Here is a 10,998-nt window from a genome sequence, read left to right as displayed (position 1 = left end):
GTTTTTGGTGTGTTGGTTTTTTTTATTTATTTTTTCAATCATAAACTGAGAGGGGGCATAACTGCATAAATCTGAAGCTGAATAAATTCTGTGCTTCCCCTGCCCTGTCTTTTGGTCTTCAACACCATTAGTGTTAATGATGAGGGTATGTGGAGGAGAAATGTACATAATCTATTTCCTTTAAAGAAGTTGAGTTGTCATAATCTACTTTTGTGCACTTAAAGAAACAAATATACTGTGACGAAGGTGCAGGGAAGAAAGCTGTTTGACATGATTAGTATTATTTTATTATCAGTGTTGGTGGATGGAGCATAAAGGAGGATAATGCTAAGCAGCCACTTTGGCCTACATATTAATATTTCTTTGCTTACCGATGATTGTGGCTTCTGCACCACCACCTTAATTAATTAAGAAGATTAAGCAGTGTTTTTGCACTTGCAGCATTGGAACATGTTCACAAAAGTAGATAATGAAAGAGAATCTGAATACTTTCTTGGTTGCAATCATATCAGTACTGTGTGGGTGTGGCATTTGACCTATCAAATCAGATTGTATTTCATATGGCTTTTATTCTTGATTTTGACAATAAATCTTACATAAAATATTTGTTAATTAAAAAATACTATTTACTTATTAACATTAGTCATTAAAATTAATATATNATATACGCGTAGTATAATCATTTTATAACATTGAATATTCTCATTGAATTGTGGTACTTAAATATTAGTGGTATTCCCAATGTGATTAAAATAATGCTCCACCATAGTAACAACATTGAGTAAACTATTGTTTTTTTTTTCTAATATTTATGATAAATTCAAAAGTTGTTCTTAATTTTAAATTATCTATTTGAATTTTTAACGTTTTAAACTCGTACTGTTAAGAATATGTTAACAGTATAATATCTCAACTTTTTAATTATGTTTATTATTCAATAATTAATTAATTAATTAAATTTATAATAATTTAAATTTTAATTTCATAATAAAAACTAAAAAATAATACACTTAAAAAATTAACATATCTAATTTAAAATTAAAAAATATCAATTTTAGTAAATTTCTAATTGAAAATAAATAAATTTTTAAGATATAGATATATAATCATAATTAATTCTATATTTATTAAATTTGAATAATCTTTTACTATATGAAAAGATAAAAAAATGGCTTTGAGTTCGGTATAAAATTAAATTTAAATTTAATTAAGTAGATAAATTTGTTACAAGTTTATAGTAGAAAATTGTGCTATAATTAATCAAGCTGACATACTAACAGTATTTCGTAAATATATCTCAAGCTGCTGTTATTCGATTGACTTTGTTAAAGTTCGTTTTAAAGGTAACTCAATTCTTTATAAATTGTTATCTAATAAGTATTTCCATATTTCAAACGTAGAAAATTTTATAGGTTTTACAAAATGACAATTCAGATTGAAGATTTATCTAAATGCGAGTTAGATTTTCATAACGTAATATGCACATACCTAAGAGCCATTTGAGTCCTTTCTTTCTCATTCTATTCTTCTTTTTTATACAAAAATGCTAAGTATTATCTTTACCGATTGTCTCGTATACTTTTTCCACTTTATTATTTTAAAAAACTCTTATCTTTTCTCATTTTCTTACTCTCATTCTAAATTTTTCGCAAAACTATTACAAATTCTATTCATATATTATTTGAGAGAAGGTATTCTCTCTGAACTGTACTAATAATGATGACCAGGAATATGAAAACGCCAATTCTTTTCTACAATAAAGCCAATATGAACTTAGAGATTTGCATAGGATTCGTATCTTCTGCAATCTCAATATTTATATCGAGTAAGATGTTTCTATCATCATAACTCATCATTTATTTATTTCTCGTATGTTTTTATTAATAGTTTATAATTTATCGGCTTCTAACCAAATTTTAATCATCCTGAATTTTAATCTCATATATATACTTAGAAGAATGACATCTATTTCTTAACTAAAAAATCATACCTACATCAAAATACACATAAAGTGTGGCCATAGAACAAATTATTTTTTCGTTAATAATATGCCTATTTAATTTACATTGAAAAATATGTAGAATTTCTACGAATTTTACTGAAAATAGGGATTTTATACTATTTTTTTATGTGTCATATCTTAAATATTTTTTAAAATATAAATACTAGCATTACATGTTATAATATGATGTTTTTTTATTACATACACATTAAGTATTATAATAACCATCTTATGTGTATTAAAAAACTCAAGAAATGATCCATCATTAAAGGACCCTAAAGACAAGATAATCGGAGTGATTATTTAGTAAGAGAAGATGATTGACAAGCTCTTGGAATAAAAACCTCCCGTAAAGAAAGGAGGCTCCCATAAATTTTATACACGGTTTGAGTTTAATATCCTTCCAAGTCAAAGTAATATTCAAAGAATGTTTAAGAAAAAATAAGATCAATTTCATGCATTGCAATAGAGTTTATGTCAACAAGAGATTCTTTTCAGTTCAAATAAGGAGAAGTTAGGAGAATGTCAAGAGAAACCAAGTAAAGGTTCTTGTATGTACATTCTGTATGATTTAACATAGGCATTTCAATCATAAGTCACATAAGTCGTAACATAAGTAAATGAGAAACATCTAAAAATCACACCACTCCGACTAACAAGAATTTTTTAAAATAGTAATAGAACAACATTGCATCTTCATTGCTTTTATTTTTAAAACTCGAAGTGGCCGAGATGGATACGATGACACTATATAGATAAACTATTGAAAAACCTTTGTTTCTTATCCCTCTCCCAATACTATCTTCAAGAGCAATAAGTTATTTGATTGAGTTAAAAAGACCACTACATTATAAGATAATTAGGACTTGAATATCAAAGACATAGACATAGAAGATCAAGTACTTGCTCAAATTTATACTAAGAATGGAAGATAAAGCGATTGTTTTAGCCATAGTTATACAAGGTGAGAGAGTTAGAATTTTTTATATATAGTGTTTGATCTTTATTGAGTGACTACAATTATAGCTATGCTGTTTAATTTTATTTATATAATTATTTGGTATGAATAAAATTTGTTATTATTTTTGTTTTTATAGTATCTTCTGTGTTAGTATTATTACTAGGTCCATTTATATTTCCCAACTAGTAATAATTCTAATGATTAAGATTGTCACTATTTTCAAATGGCTTTAAAAAATAAAAATTGATTATCCACTATTTTTTATATAAATTATTTTATATACAGATTTTATTTCAAAAATTTTATAAAAATTTGAATATTAACAACCAATATAATTCAAACAAAGCTTAAACCTAGTTTAAAAATATTAGCGAATTAAATAGGATCAAATATTGGGGATAAAAACGATATATTACTCTTAGAGAAATTATCAAATCAAGAAAAATAAAAGTAAATTTTAATGGAATGAATTGCATTACAAATTTAAAATTTTTACTTATCATAGAATATTTATAGAATGACTACTAGATAAACTTTTGGAAAAAAAAAGAGCATGATACATATACATAATACTTTTTTAATATTTAATTTAAATCATTTTTTAACTTTAAAATAAATTTTAATTTTATCCTTTAATAATATCAATTTTTTAGATACATAATTATTCAATTATTTTTTAATCATATCTAAATAAATTAATCATCATAAAATACTTGTAGAATAACTAATACATAAATTTGTGCAAAAAAAAAGACCAAATAATTTTTTTAAAAATAATATATTATCTTATTCCTAATATTGTTATCTTATTTAAATCATCTTAATATTGTCTTACTAAATTCTGTTAACAGATTTTTAACTGCATATAATATCGAGACGATTTTAAAAATGTTAAAAACAATCTTATATTATCCCAAACGTTATCGACAAAAATCATACTTTCCTCTAAAAAAAAATTTTCTTTATCTTTTTATTTGCCAATCACTAACACTAAGCTAGTTGTGTCAGACTCATGGTGATTCTCAACCCTCTCCAAGTGTTTGGAATTGTGAGGAAAAATTAGAGCTACAAAAAAAAAGAATTAGACTTAAATTAATTTATAGGTCAATTACATATTTAAAAGTCACTAAAAATAGAACAATTTTATTCTTATTTGACATTTTTTTCAAGTTGTGAACGCATCATGACTCAATTTAGTGTATATGCTGTTAGTAGCAGTGGAAGCAGCATGTCACGGCCTTGGACACACTCCAACGGTACCGTGCCGGCACTCGGACTTACTCAACCTCTTGAGCTAAGACCAAGTCAGCCTAACCCTCAATACTTAGCAAGAAAGCTAAGAATACAAGAGAACACAAGAGAAAGGAAGCTTTGGTGGAAGAACACTTTATTGCTCAAGTGTGGTTACAAATGATTCACACCCACCTTACACTAACTCTCATCTCCTATTTATAGCCATCCACATTCTCAATGGATGGTTAGGATTAAATCTAATCAATGGTCTAGATTAATCATCTAGAACCTTCTTTATAAATATCTATCCTACCACTACTTTCTAAATACTTCTAGATTGTTCCATACAACTCTTCATACTTTTATATCAATCCACACTCTTCTAGAATATTCTATGATCTTCTAAAGTCTTCTAGAACCTTCTAGAGTATTCCAGAACCTTCTAGGACATTCTAGAACGTTCCAGAACCATCTAGAGTATTCTCAAACACTCCAGAAAACTATACAAACACTGTTAAATCTAACCTTCTAAAATTTACCGTGACACGAAGCCCGCATAATATGTAGCTAATAGCTATATAGCGAAACTCATTAGAGACAAAAAGATAAAAGAGTTTTTTTAGGCCCATGATCTAAGTTCAGCAAGAAAAAATTATAATCTTGTGGAGGTTTTGTTTTTGTCCACTAATACCTTATATTTCATATTTCATTAATTGGGCTATGAACAAATCTTAAAGGTTGGCCCAAGCCAAGTTTTCTGGGCTACATTTGGGTCCATTAAGTTCAACCCTTGATCTTTTTTGTTGAATAGCATTTTTTGTCACAGTGAAAAAAGTTGTTGGGAAAAAAACATTAGATACAATATGTAGATCTAGTAATTAATTCGCTAGTCTGCTTAAGCAAGTGTAAGCCTTCGAATATTGACTTGTGCATACAATAATTTATTGGCCAATGACAAATCCTTAAACAGAGCTCCAATCCGTGACTCCATTTTTATTGAGAAGCAAGCGTTGGTATTTTTTTTTTGGCAAGCAATGTTGGTATTGAAAGTGTCTCTCTTTATTAGATTTTTCAATAGCTAGACCCAAAAAAAAAAGCACAATATATGACTAAAAGTCTAAAATAAAAGGCTCTATGGAAACTTCTTGTATGATGAAAAATATAAGTAATTTGTATAAGGTCTTATTAAGTCTAAAACCTCGTTGTGTTGTTATTGAAGTAAAGTTTTTCAACTTTAGTTTCCTCTTATGTTACCAAATCGTTTACAAAATTACCAAAACATCATCAATAAACAACAATCACCAAATGTCCAAATCAAGTTTTTAATTAGATTCATACAATATTTCACCACATTCTTGAAGAATAGTCGTGCTGCCTCCTTTGCAGTGCAGTCAGTAGGGGCGGGTATAAAGGTAGCATACTTCGAAAATCGATCCACTACCACGAGAATAGATCCAAACCCCTCAGACTTCGGTAAGGCAGAGATGAAATCTAGAGAGACACTTTCCCACGGTCGCTCTGATGGAGGTAGAGGTTCCAACAACCCACTTGGTGTCTTATTTTCAATCTTGTCTTGTTGGCACACAAGACAAGTCTTCACATAGCTCTCTACTTCATCTCTCGTTTTAGGCCAATAATAAGAAGATTCAATGAGTGCTAAGGTCCTTCGCTGACCTTGGTGACCAGCCCACTTGGTGTCGTGGCATTCTCTTACCAAATTCCTTCTTAGATTTTCCCATTTAGGAACGTATAGTCTTCTCCCTTTTGTGTAGAGAAGGTCGTTTTCTAGCCAAAATCTTTTGGTCTTACCTTCTCTAGCCAACTCCACCAACTTCTTGGCTAATGGATCGTGATGCAACCCTTCCTTGATGGAGTGCACAATATCTCCTTGAACCATAGAAATGGCCGCCAACTCATCTTTGTGACTCAGCGCATCTGCTACCACATTAGTCTTGCCTGACTTGTATTCAATCTTGTGGTCCACCTTCCTCCTAGGTGGTAGTTGTTTTGGCAACTCAGGAGGCATCACATCCTTATTTTCTTCAAGGACTTCCTTGATTTTAGGGGGAACAACTTCTTCTTTAGACGTTGACTCCTCTTGTAGCAAAGACATCATCTTCTCCTTCTTGAAATCTTTCTTGAGTTGCATGGTTGAGAGCATCGGAATTCCTCCAACTTTTGAGATTGTAGGGACCATGCATGGAGACCCTTTCTCCATGACGCATACTATATTGTAGTATGGCATAGGTATTATATTTGCCTTCCTTTGCAAATCGAGGCCGATGACTATTTTAAAATCATCCATGGGTGCTACTGAGAAATCCACAAGGCCCTTCCAAGAACCAAGAGTCATCTCAACCCCTTTTGCTACTCCCTTAAGGGGTTCACCCTTGGTATTCACGGGTTTGAACCAGCCATTCTTTTCGGTGATCTTCAACCTAAGCCTCTTTGCTTCATCAGGCGTGATTAAGTTGTGTGTAGCACCAGTGTCGATCATAGCCATGATGGGTTTTTCATTGATAAAGGCTTTGACATACATCAAGCCTTTCTTTTCTGCAGTGCTTGCCTCTTTGGCCTTCACAGTATTTATGTGTTGGATAGATCCAACACACTCAGTTACTTGAGTTTGAGCTTCTCGTTCCTCAGCGATAGATGCCAAAGTCCCTAGCTTGGGACAATCCTTCATTTGGTGTGGTCCCTTGCACACGAAGCATCCTCCTTTGGGCACGAAAGCCTTCTTCTTTTCTTCGTACTCTTTCTTTGAAGAGTATTTTCCTTCCTTCTTGGTTGAGAAACTCTTCCCATTGTCTCCTCCACTTTTAGTAGAACTAGGCTTGGAGGAAGACTTGGGTTTAGAGTCTCCCCTATGATACTCAGTGAGTGATTCGGCCACCACGATGGCCTCATCGACATCCTTAACATTCCTTCTTTGTAGTTCTTGCTTTGCCCAAGGTTGGAGTCCATCAATGAAGAAGAACAATGCATCCTCTGATGCTAAGTTGGGGATTTGAAGCGTGAGAGTAGTAAACTCATTTACGTAGTCGCTAATCGTACTCTTGTGCTTCAACTCCCTCAACTTTTTCCTTGCTTCATAAACCACATTCTCAGGGAAGAATTGTCTTTTCAATTCCCTTTTGAAATCTTCCCATGTGGCTATGTTGCAAGTACCCTTTTCCATATCTACGCACTTTCTCCTCCACCACAAAGTAGCATTATAAACTTCCTCAAATAGCTTTAAGGAGTTCTCAAGCTTCTCTTCAATTTGGAGCATGCTTTCTTTGAAAGCATCTAGTTCTCCTAACACGTGAGCCTCGAGGGTCTCCTTATCATGTTCTATCCTTTGGAAACGCTCATCCATAGAGGATAGAACATTCTCCAACACAGAAACTTTCTCTTCTAGGAAGTTAGAGTCCTTACCTCTAGGCTCACTTGAAGAACGGATCTTCTTGCCTCCCCATTGAGAAGGAATAGCATCCCTTCCCCTTTGAAACTCAACATGCTCCATGGTGACATTAGAAGCCATTCCCACAAACCACTTGTGCTCCCTCTCGAACCTTGCTCTGATACCAAATTGTCACGGCCTTGGACACACTCCAACGCTACCGTGCCGGCACTCGGACTTACTCAACCTCTTGAGCTAAAACCAAGTCAGCCTAACCCTCAATACTTAGCAAGAAAGCTAAGAATACAAGAGAACACAAGAGAAAGGAAGCTTTGGTGGAAGAACACTTTATTGCTCAAGTGTGGTTACAAATGATTCACATCCACCTTACACTAACTCTCATCTCCTATTTATAGCCATCCACATTCTCAATGGATGGTTAGGATTAAATCTAATCAATGGTCTAGATTAATCATCTAGAACCTTCTTTATAAATATCTATCCTACCACTACTTTCTAAATACTTCTAGATTGTTCCATACAACTCTTCATACTTTTATATCAATCCACACTCTTCTAGAATATTCTATGATCTTCTACTAGAACCTTCTAGGGTATTCTTCCATGATCTTCTAAAGTCTTCTAGAACCTTCTAGGATATTCCGGGACCTTCTAGAACATTCTAGAATGTTTCGGAACCATCTAGAGTATTCTCAAATACTCCAGAAAACTATACAAACACTGTTAAATCTAACCTTCTAAAAATTTACCGTGACAAGCAGCTAGCATTGCTTATAGTGATTGGAGCTACAAATAGAATCAGAATATAGACGAAGGAAAAAGTAAGCAAGGAAGGGATACTGCTACAGGTGTGTTGAGAAATCAGGAAGTGAGAGTATGCATCCAAATCCAAATAATGTAACAGTATCGTATGTGAATAATCCAAAATTAAAAATATTATTTATATATAAATATAAATGTGATTTCATTTATTTTTAATATATATTTTATATTAATAATTAATTTTAGTAATTAATTAGATATATATGAAATCTAGAGGTTGGTGAGTTGAGACTTACCGCAGAATGCGAGTGAGTTTGCTTTCATGTAAAAATAACCGGTGGGGACCACTTTCTAGGTAATGGAATCAGAAGTGGGGCAGGGGCAGTTCCACCAACAAAAGAAAAGAATATATTATAAGCCCAATTAGAAATTAAAAAAAAATCTATATGATTTAGTTCATTAGACGAATTTAACTATTATTTATTTTTTGGTTTGCACCAGCGTATCCATCAGGCCGGAAGTCCAATAAATAATCCCTCGAGTACTGCAGAGACACATAAAGTGGTACTAACATGGTGAACCTCTTTGAGGAAGATTTTGATTCGGCTAAACGTTACGTGTGAATTGTAACGATCATGCTTGGGCCGTGTTTGGTGTGGGTTTTTTCCTTCAGAATTGCCCTCAGGGCTCCTTTGTTAGGCCATACCCTTAGGCCCACAAAATATAAAAAGGTAATGGAAAAAAGGGGGAGCTTTGAGGCATTTTTTATGGCCTCAGAGTGGCGTAGGAGCTAGGCATGAGGAGAATGGTGATATAAGTGCATTCCTTGGAAGTTAAGGAGATCACAAAAAGTCAACAAGAGTCCCAGATTCATGATACTCTCCTAAGAGACATTGTAGAATTTAAGAAGAGGCCCTGGCCTCTAAAATTCCAGCATACGTTAAAAGAAGATAATTCTTGTTGGATAGCTAAATATCCACCGCTATTTTTTTTGTTTATAGTATATTTTAGTTTGATAGACTAAAGAATTAATCGGTTATGAATTAGAGTTTTATTTAAGAGTTTATTATTGGACAATAAATTACTGTATGTATAAAGTGAAATTTAAATTTCTGACACTTATTTAAACAAATTAATGAACTAACCACTAGATTAACCCAATTTAATTTCTACACCAAATTAATTTCAAATGGAATATGCTCCCATAAGTTAGTTTTCATTTTTAGACTTAGGCCCGTTAGTTTATCCCCAAAAAATAACAATCTAACTATAAGGGAGTAAAAGTCACGTATAATGGGAATACCAGAAAAAAGTCACGTATAATGGTGTACAATGAAAAAAAGTCACATATAATTCAAATAACAAATTTAATCGTGAATTTTATTTTACAATTACACTAGGAAGGCAAGAGGAATCTAAATAATATAAATAATAAGCTATAAATTTGGCCTAATACAAGAAAAAAAAATAACAAACATTCTTCAAATTACTTAAATAAAAAAAATCCACACAGTTATTTTAAATAATTAACCATCATAAATCCTAATTTACTAAAGCATTTCACTTAAACACCCTCTTCTCTCCAAATCGTCTGCCACCTTCTCATCCGTCGAACACCAATCTCGTGGTATCTGAAAAATTTACGATAAATCCAAATCTAACAAATAACTATCCAGGTAGTTGTTAAAATAACTATCTAACTACCTAATGAAATGAACATCCAACATTTGTTAATTATATATACTTAAAATTAACCATCCTTGTAAGATTTACAATAACTATCCGTCAACTTATTAAACTGAACATCCATCAATAGACACGTGAGGAGAAGGCATGGGTGCGGCTGTGACTGCCGGTGGCGTCGGACGGCTGGCGGAAGGGGTGCAACGACAAAGGGGATTTAGAGAGAGAGGCCTTGAGTGCCCTATGAAATGCAAAGCCAGGAAGACTGATGGCCATGAACTTTATTCCTAGATTTAAGATTGTGTACAAGTTGTCCACTATGCCAAGGTCAACGTGATCATGATCATGAAAGCCAAAAAAAGATGGTGGTGAAAACCTTGAATGCGAGCTTCCTCATCTCAACCAGGAACTCAAAGGGTCTGTCCTTGTTGCTCAACTCATGGAGAGTCTTAACAGAAATATCCTCTATGAGACCAACATACGTGGACAAGGCGTCATGGCCAGTCATCGAAGCAGTGGTTAGATGGCGAAGGCACTTGCACTCAGTGTAAACCCCGTATAATTAATAAATAATTAGTCAATAAATTAATTATTAATCAAAAGAATTAGAAAATTAAATTTTATTAATTCAAAGAGATAGAAATATTAAAAATACGAATTTTGGCAACCGAACTAACAGGCCAAACCGATTGAACTGGATCCACATTGAGTCCAAGACCCAACCCAACTCACTAACACTCATGAGCTTCAGCTCATTTTTCCCCTCAATCACATTGAATCACGTTGAAAAGGGGAAAGAACAAGGAGAAAACCTCAAAACCCTTGCTTCAATTACAAATTTACATAATTTTTAATCCGAAATTTCGATCGCCGCATCATTTGCAGCCACGCGACCACCGCGTCGAGCTATACAAAGCCCACTAACCAATTTGGTAAGAATATCGCAACTTCACC

This window comes from Arachis duranensis, chromosome 3 (assembly GCF_000817695.3).
Source record: "Arachis duranensis cultivar V14167 chromosome 3, aradu.V14167.gnm2.J7QH, whole genome shotgun sequence".
NCBI classification, from domain to species: Eukaryota; Viridiplantae; Streptophyta; class Magnoliopsida; order Fabales; family Fabaceae; genus Arachis; species Arachis duranensis.
The sequence above is the reverse complement of the archived record's forward strand: the minus strand, read 5'-3'. Positions refer to the sequence as shown.